The sequence below is a fragment of the Schistocerca cancellata genome, chromosome 4, assembly GCF_023864275.1.
Source record: "Schistocerca cancellata isolate TAMUIC-IGC-003103 chromosome 4, iqSchCanc2.1, whole genome shotgun sequence".
Taxonomy (NCBI): Eukaryota; Metazoa; Arthropoda; class Insecta; order Orthoptera; family Acrididae; genus Schistocerca; species Schistocerca cancellata.
The window spans coordinates 485,568,833-485,578,829 of record NC_064629.1 but is presented as its reverse complement, the minus strand read 5'-3'; the positions used below and the strand labels follow the sequence as shown (position 1 = coordinate 485,578,829).

The 9,997-nt window shown below is 41.4% G+C and overlaps 1 pseudogene; it reads right to left on the bottom strand.

Annotated features, from left to right (window-relative positions):
- Nucleotides 1-542: 542 nt before the first annotated feature.
- On the bottom strand, nt 543-660 carry LOC126185706 (5S ribosomal RNA; annotated as a pseudogene).
- Between the last annotated feature and the right edge of the window lie 9,337 nt (nt 661-9,997).

The following is a 9,997-nucleotide window of genomic DNA, read 5'->3' as shown; positions in this document are numbered from 1 at the left end:
GCCTGTGTCTATGTGCCTGTGGTTCTGTCAGTGTGATCATGTGATGTATCTGACCCCAGGAATGTGTCAATAAAGTTTCCCCTTCCTGGGACAATGAATTCACTGTGTTCTTATTTCAATTTCCAGGAGTGTAGTATCTCAATGCATTTTTGTTCTTTATGGAAGACAAGTATACTGTTTCTCACAGTACATCGCTTTTAAGAACAATATCGCCGCCAGATAAACACTAGTTGCATTGAAATGGTTTTGACATTCAAAGACGCTATAGACTTGGTTATGACTACCGTGTACTGCTACACACTTCTGTGTGTACTAGTATTTTAAAATATCTAAGCTCCGTCCGAACAGACCTTGGTAGGCCTAACGATGCCGACCTGCCGCCGTGTCATCTTCAACCCACAGGTGTCACTGGATGCGGAGATGGAGGAGCATCTGGTCAGCCCACCGCTCTCCCGGTCGATGTCGGTTTACGAGACAGGAGCCGCTACTTCTCAAGTAAGTAGCTTCTCAGTTTGCCTCACAAGGGCTGAGTGCACCCCGCTTGCCAACAGCGCTCGGCAGACCGGATGGTCACCGATCCAAGTACTAGCCCAGCCCGACAGCACTTAACTTCGATGATCTGATGGGAACCGGTGTTACCACTGCGGTAAGGCCGTTGGCGTACTAGTATTTATGTGAATTGTAAATCATTAATTTATGACACGTAGAATCATTGCTGCTTGCATGAAATATCTTTTTTATGCCCAAATTTCAATTAACAAATATCCTTTTTCGTATGTAACCATACGTTGACTATTTTTGTTATTGTCAGCTTTTCATCAGTATCCCTGTCTTATGTACCATACTACAGAGTATGAAATCCAAGTGAAACGTGAGTGTGCCGCGCGAAGTGGCCGCGCGGTTAGAGGCGCCATGTCACTGACTGCATGGATACTCCCGTCGGTGGTTCGAGTCCTCCCTCGGGCATGGGTGTGTGTGTTGTTCTTATCATCAGTTATAGTTAGTTTAAGTAGTGTGTAAGTCTAGGGACCGATGACCTCTGTAGTTTGGTTCCTTAGAAATTCACACACATTTGAACATTTTTGAAACCTGAGTGAAACATTTCTGCTCGTCAGTGACATCTCTGAGTGCCAAAACATTTTCAGGCCAACTACTGTTCATATTGCGGCCATCTTGTGTTTATATTGCTGTGTTTTCTGCGAATCAGTTTACGTCACTTCCGTAAGGAACATAAATACATCAGTATATCATATATCAGTATCTTACATTAAAGCATAGTGCAAAATCAAACGTGGCTTAAAACAATTAAGAAAAGTGCTACAAAGTGGGGACAGATACGCAAATCCCGCAACCGCCAGGGGACGTACGTGGGTATTATTTTCCAAAGTCAGTAGCGCATAAGCGAGATATCTTCGCACGATATACATTATAAACATTTTTCCACTTCTAGTTAAAGAGCCATACTATCTGAACACAATGAGCACCTTGGCACCTTACAGACCTAGAGATAATCTAGTTAATAGACTTAGCAAAGTAAATGATATTACAGCGATTTGCCTGCTTTGATTGCTGAAGATGAGGGCTAGTAGTTCGAAATTCATCGTTGACAAATTAGTATGATATTAATAACCCTCAAAAAATTGTGACTGGTTGCAGTACACATAAATAACATTTTTACAACACGGCCGCAGAAAATCCAATCTGCCAGTAAAGTTAATTTTTTGCCCAGCATTGGAGCATGTTGATTCACGTTCTACGACTGTAAGATTGATTTTGAATAAAATGCCAGCTGCACAGAGCGGCTCGTTATGTGGTCTCCCAGGACGTCTCACTTATAACTACTGGATAATGGATAACTTTAAAACTAGGGCAACCACACCAGGACTGTCCGTATATTTTTTTTTTATTTCAATAATCAACAGCCTCAGTTGCACCGTTTACCAAGAATTGACCTAGGTTTCAGTCGGGATAACCCAACCTTCTTCAGAATAACAGTAACTACCGTTCGTCCATAGTCCATAGTGAGTTCCAGTGCAGCACTCGTTGCTGCCGCATCGCGGTCGCGAAGTGGGGCCGAGGCAGTGTCAGATAAGTTTTTACTGTCTGACGATAATTTGGGGATTTGTAGTTTTTGCTTGACGATGTCCACTATGGACAAACGGTAGTTACTGTTATTCTGAAGAAGGTTGGGTTATCCCGACTGAAACCTAGCTCAATTCTACGTAAATGGTGCAACTGACGCTATTGATTATTAAAATTAAAATTAATATTTATACAGTTGCTGACAGGGCCGCGGAATGTTGAAGATATTTATGTCCTGTATAACATTTATGAAGGACATTGTTGCCTGACAGGCTGACAGGAACATATTTTAATGGGAAAGTGATGACAGCTCGCGATTTTAACACACGCCAGTCCCGTTTTTTTGGCAGTTCCACGTTACATGGTGACGGTCCCCATCTCTTTTTCATCCGATTTTTTTTAAATCAAGGATCAGTTTCGGATCCCTAATTCTATTCTTTTGTTTTTTAGAAATGACATTCATCATTGATAATGCTTTTTATCAATTGAGGAGGGCTGAGAACTTTGCCTAGCCACGCCAATTGTTACTCTGCGGCGTTTTGTAACTACTCTCTATACCATATGACACAGCATTTGTAAGTAACCTTCTTTTGCTATGAAATTACAAACCTTATTTATGAAGTTTGTTTAAGTCCGTTCCTTGTGGGGCGCATGTGATCCACTCCTAGTTTCCTAACTAGACGCGTAATATTTTCTTCCATGTTTAAGTATATTCATCCAGTACTTTAAGATATCTCAGACAATTTCAGTTCCTCATTATAAAAGAATAAATTTAAAAAAAATTCTGTACATATGTACACCAGAAGATGTAACTTAAAAGTTGCGAAACCGGTTGTGTGAGTCTCTAATTAACTTAAATAAATACAGCTACAGCAGACTATGGGACTTTTTATTCTGTTTTATATTTTAAGTTTTAACACCTGTGTTTAAATAACGATGTACTGTATGAACTGTCAATCAATCACATACACTGGATAATGGCATTGGGGACCGAAACCGATCATGTTTTTCCTTCTTTCTTAAAAAACAAAATCTAAAGTACAACTAGTGCTAGCATTTTATTCAAAATACCGTTCATGTTAATAAATGTGGATTGGTGAGGCACGTATCAAGGCGAATTATGGTAGACATGCCAAGGAAGTCTTTTTCTGCACTACAAGATATAGTAAAAGACCGGACGTAATATAACGTGGGTGAATCACACTGGAAAATATGTACGAGTAGCACAAATGAGTAAAGCTGAAAACCATAATGTATGGAAAAGTACGAGCATAAAGAAGGCCTTTATTCATCGGTGAATGTCAAATGACTAATGACGATGACGATGGTGACTCTAGAAAAACAAAACAATTAAAAATGACGAATAGATGCGAATATTTGTATAAATATAGAATTAAGTAACTAAAGTATAATCGTAAATTTAGCATTTTGTTTGAGACTGAACATTACTAATAAATTTAATTTTACTGTTGACATTTTACATCGTGTAAAGATAAACCTGTGCAAGAAATAGAGAAACGTCATTGAATAAGAAAAAAATACGATGTTAAACGATATACACCAAAGCTATTATGAGAGATATATAATAAATGAACGAGATAGCACAAACAGAAAAAATTTCCTCTCATTCAACACACAAAACTTGTTAGTGGAAACTGGCGACTAGAATTATCGTTTTCACAGAAACGTTGGGTACGCATAGAGCTTGACCTTGCACTCCACGAAAGAATCAAAAGATAAATTCAAAAGCCATTATTTATCTGAAACAAATTACTGAAAACGAGATTATCTGTTACAGGAGATCAAACATTTTATATCACAGGAAACAAAACGCGTCCGGCGAGGGAACCCATAACTACAATTGCATCAACGTAGTAACAAATTGCACACTGTCATGACAGATATCAGTTTCTTTCTGGAAAAGAATATTTCCTTTTGTCCACTGTAGCATTTTTATTTTGCGTACTGGCTTCTGGTTTCGGTACTGAGCAACGTCACCAGGCCATCCTACGATCAAAAAAGCATAGTTTATATTTAAAATAATTCTATAATAAACATTCACGAAGTATTTTTCTTTATGACAGGGAAAACATGATACAGAGTGCAACTTTAAAATACAGGCAGCCCCCTACCCATGGAAGTCAAGTTCTCTTCCCAAGTAGGTCTGTCATATACTCAATATGCTATGCTTTAAATAGATGAAAATTGCAGCCAAATATGTTAGAATTACTTTTTTTCCTTTAAAACGAATCGCAAGGTAAAAGCTACCTACAGCATCTATAGCATAGAATATGATATGTAATAAGATACCCGCCAGATTAGCCGAGGGTGCTAATACGCTGCTTCCTGGACTCTGGCAGGCGCGCCAACCCCGGACCGAATACGCCCGGCGGATTAACCACGAGGGCCAGTGTGCCGGTCAGCCTGGATGTGGCTTTTAGGCGGTTTTCCACATCCCAGTAGGTGAGTATTGGGCTGGTGCCCATGTCCCGCCTCAGTTACACTACTATTTGAAGAAACGTTCACACTATTTCATGGCTTACACAAGGCGCAGACAGCTGGGGTACACTAACTCCGTCCCAGGGGGTACGGGCTGGCGACAGGAAGGGAATCTGGCCACCCACCAACACTAACATCGCCAAATCCGTAGCAACAAGGACAACCCCACATTGAAGTGGGCCAAAGGCCCAGAGAAAATGATGATGATGATATGTAATCAGATAAGTAATTAGGCGAAGTATTAAGCATTAAATGCAAAACAAAAAGCCTAGGTTGCTATGTGTCTATTCACAGTTTTTATGCTGAGTGTGTAGAGTTATGCTCTAGCAGCATTACGGTTCGATAATTTTGGTACACTACATAAATGATGTAGTAAATGTAGGATTACCTGTAATATTCATAGCATTGGTAGGAAAGAAACAAATTCATATGTGAGAGAGAAACTGGGAGCTGACGAGAGCTCTTTGTTGTTTGATTCTGTGTTTTGCACATAATTAGAACTGTACGTCGTACAGCATTAGTCCATCGTATATTTTATATCCTCACAAAATATAAATTGCATTTTATAAGTAATAAAAATTAGTGAGCACATAATGTCTGCGTTGTATATAACAAAAGCAATTAATTTTCTTACAAGAACAGTTTACATGAACAAGCATAAAAATATGTAATTATTGTTATTTTGTACTAAATTTAACGTTCTTCATCATGTTCAAGGCAAGCTTTTCCTCTTGTAAATGGTAAGTGCGATAGTTGTTTAGCAATAACAGAAAAATGTTTTACAAAAGTTCTAAAAGTACTGAGAAGCGATGTTTGATATGTTTTCGTTTTGCATTTTTTTAAGGAAATTGGGTTTTATAGCTCTATATGATATATCTCTATTTTTTACTACAACATCTCTTTGTTTCACATTATAAATCAACAATTTTCGAATAAAATCTCAATTAAACTTTGATAATTTCAGTTTTCCTGTAAGTATTGTTTCTTATTAGATAACATACTGGAGGATAACTTTACAGAACAAAAATGTTCTGCAGGTTACATGGCCATTTATATAACCTCACGCAGTTTCTAGACCGTTCACGGTTTCCAGTTTCTAGTGGAATCTAGTAAGACATTGACTGCATATGCAAACAGAGAGATCGAAATGAGGTGACACTTACTCGTGATAACCTACGGTAGTTTTACAAATCTAGGTGTATGGCACTATAAAACATCGATATGATCGTCAGTCTATTAATCAAGTATGTGTTTTTCATAATAATAGCATTTTATACTAAAAATCAGAATTATTCAGATTGAAAGGATATCCAGCATTAAGACAGAACATTGTCGTAATCTGGTTATGAATTACTCCGCAGCTATCAGTTGATCATCTTTGGTCGCATTTCCAGTTTTATTTTTCTATCATTGGGCCATTCCCATCTTAGTTTAAACTATTTGTTTTTTCATCGAATGTCTAGGGGTGTTATTTCACGTCATGAACGACTTTCATACAGACGTGTTCACTGACATCTCCAAATGACGCTAAGTGTCTTTACCAAATTTGCCGGCTCGGTCCGACGAGATTCCCCGAGTAACTTTGTCTATTGACCAGATGTTGCTGCATCTGCACACCACGAAGTCCAGCAAATCGACAGGGTGATTTTCTTAAGAATGATTATCTCTAGCAGGAGATCGCTCATCGGGAACGTTCATTTTGCTCAGCCTACCGCCTTTGGATCGGAGCAGATGACTGGATCATAGGAAACGCAGACAGCATTCACACACCGCGGAACAACTCGTTCATTTTGAGTTCGAGCGCTAAGTCTTGCTGGGGCTCCTGCTAGCCACGGACGCAGTTGCGGCGGGGAGGAAAGTCAGGCAAATGCGAGCGCATCCTGTGGTCGCGACACCATGGGAAAAGCGCCAGCTGTGAAATAGCAGCACTAGCTAGTCGGTGTTGTGTATAACCAACAATGTCTTCGCTCTTCAATCCCCAGTGCGGGGACTTTTCATCATTTTAGACAAGAAGATAAGCTTGCAAAATGTTTAGTGTATTGAAAGACCCTGAATACTTCCAGGAAGTACAATTTGCAAGCGCGCTACAGTAGTGGAACTATGAGAGCATCAGTCCATTTTCTTAGTGCTGGTTGCCTCCATCAGGGGCAGTTATGCACTCAGGGGCAAACCTGTTGTTCTCTTTTGATTGACAGGTACTTAACCTATTGTTCTGCTAAAAGGATCCTTCCTTTTGATTGACAGGCACTTAACCTATAGCACTTAACCTATAGTTCCCCCTGACCCCTCCCCCTCCCCAAACCCCCTCCCACATCACTGCTACAGGTACACTTTTGGGTCTGAGTTATTGGAATAGGGCCTCCTCTCATTCTTATCAATTTGATTGAATACTTAAACTGATCAATTAATTAACCTCTCCTCTGGTAATCCCCCTCCTCTCCGCTCCCCCAGAAAATGGTGGGAAGTTCAAATTCCATCAGGACAATGCAACACACCTCTACTAACCTAAGAAGATGGCAGGAAGATAGGTCATTTGGGCTACCTCCACTAACCTAAGTCATCAGACCACCAGCTGTTCCTAGGAAATGGCGGAAAGAGGAATTTACCTCTGCTGGACATAAGTCTTTATTTTGCATGCACTATTTATTTAATCAATTAGAGGTAGTACTACCATCAAATGTAGTCACCATGGGGTCTGGAGTCAAACTGACCTGGTACACAGAACTGCGATAAGAGGGCGCTGTCGTCTGTTCCATGACATAAACCAAGATAGCGGTCTGTGGTGGGAGGGGGGGGGGGGGGACGGGGGGAATGAAGGGAAACAGTGTGGCTGCCATGCACTATGGAGTCCAACTGACCTAGTACACAGTACAGCAACCAGAGGGCACTGACATCCATTTCGTGATGTAATCAAAGATCGCGGCGATAATAGGAGGGAAACAGTATGGTCGCCATGGGATCCAGAGTCCAACTGACCTAGTACACAGTACTGCCTCCAGAGGGCGCTGTCGTCCATTCTGTGATGTAACCCAAGATGGCTGTCTGGAGGGGAAAATGGCTCAGCCTGCGCTGGGCTGCTGTAGAGAGGAAGGAGTGTACTTGATTTATTTTGGAACAATTTACTTAGGGATGGATGTTAGATAGTATATTTATCACACTGATACAAAACACACTCTCTGGCATGCTTGTGATCACGCCACACTGCCTACAGAACTGTAAACTACTCATAAATTACCGAAATAACGCTGTGCCAACAAACAAACAACCCCTAAATTACCGAAATAATTTCAATGCACAGCACACAAACATGCAAACTCCTCCTAATTAATGCAGTACACTGATGTGCAGACACGAAATCAATGTGTAAACAGTCCAAATAATGCATAGTACAGCCTACAGACCTGCTCACAAAATAATGCAACAGACATGCAGACAATGTGCACAGTCACTGCCCACCACTCCCTGTCCCCTGTGCCACACAGGAGGCTACCCCACACGCTCCCAGAAGTTGGGATTCACCAGCAGCCCCTGCAAAGTGATGTGGCCATCAGCTGCCAAGCCACGCACAGGTGCCCATTCGGGTCCCTCAAGCATGAGGAGGCGGCATCCCTTTCATACTTGACACATGAGAAATTCATCTCGAAATACGTGATCACCTAGGCACTGTTGCTGATGCAACCATATGGGAGTGAAGACATATTTGCAGAGTGCAGATGCTCCAAGGGTGCACACGCTCCGACACCGCCGAGAGCCGCCGCTGGACGCAACCCAGCATGAGCCATCGCTCTCACGACACTGGTGCCTACAGCCAGCAGGTTAAAGTTGGGTCTATTTTCGGGTATACAGTTAGAGTTCTTCGAGTGTTATACGGACGTCACAGACCTCCAAGGCACACTCACGCCAATCCCATATGCGAGACACCTCTGGGCAGCACGTGTGTTTACCATTGCTGACAGAATACCACAGGGTGCATTGTTCCTAGCGATCCTAACAGGACACCTGAGCTGCGTCTAGGCGTGTACACGTACCCAGCATGGCTGACATTGCTGTGAAATGTTCATCCTGCTGTCAATATACATCTCAGAAACGTTAAACGTTATCACCGCTAAAAGCCTTCATCATGTCTGGGCATGCTCGTGAAAACACCGTTATTCATAAAAGCATTTTTGTTGTTTGGTAAGAGAGCACTGTCTAATCGCAGACGGGGAAAAATCAGAACAATTACTCAAACACAATTCGAAGCACAGAAGAGCACAGAAGAGAAAAATGGCGTGAATATTCCGTATCCTACAGCTACATGTCTGCAGATGTCCTAATGCCACAGTGGCGGATGAGTGATGGTATCCCTGCCAGAGACTGATGGTCTGCTTCAACTCGTCTTTGAACTCTTGCTTTCTCTGAACTTTCTGTACATACCTCGATGGAGTTAGAAGAATTTTACGTAAATCAACTACGCTATCAACTCTAAAATATTGTTCTAGAGTCTAGGATCAGTACCTTGAAGGTATTGGTAAGAGAGAACATAGACACACGCACTGCTAAGGTTACAACATTCCGCACCTAAAACACGCTATAATATGAGATCACTTGAGTTTCTGACCTATCAGTCATGTGGAATGCAGCGCTGTTAATATTCCAATGTAAGAAACATATTTAGAGGTCATGACATGCCTTGCAGGTTTCTCTATGATAAACTACGGTATCGAACCATAAACCGAGAAAACTACTTCCTTAAAACAGTGGCTATTTGTGATACATGCACGATATAGGTTTCCAGAGATGTATAGCGTCCACTGACCACATCTGATCACGGTTCAGAAATTATACTATGCCCACATCAGTCCTATATAAAATGATCGTTAGTAATGGGCAATATCTCTTACAAGGAAACAGATAAACGCATAGAAGCAGCATCCGACATGTGAAATTACAAGTCATGTCGCCACTAACTTTGTAAACAGCACATCTGTCAAGCACATGTATACACTGAGGATTGCAGTGTCTTACAAACACGTATCGCTAACTTAGTTATGAAACATAAGTATCGACTTTACGCTTAAGGTGCGACAGGGGGATGGAGTACATCGTACAAATAATAATTCGTTCAGAAGAATGTCATGTTTCATCACACATGAGATGGAAGTCCTCTGATAGCCGGCAGGTTTACCATTCTTCTTAGAATGATGATTCTACCTGTCCGTGCTTGGTGTGCAGCGCCGATGACCTATGGCAGGAAAGATGCACGTTTTCCATTAACTGTAGGAGCTGTCAGAATGCAGAGGCCGATTGGAGTGTAGGAATGTAGATGACTTAACCATGTTGCCCTCTAGACAACCGAATAGAGAACTAATATGTGTTGGATAGCTTTCATTCAGATGGCTGAAGCACCTAGAACCACTCGGCCACAGCGGCTAGC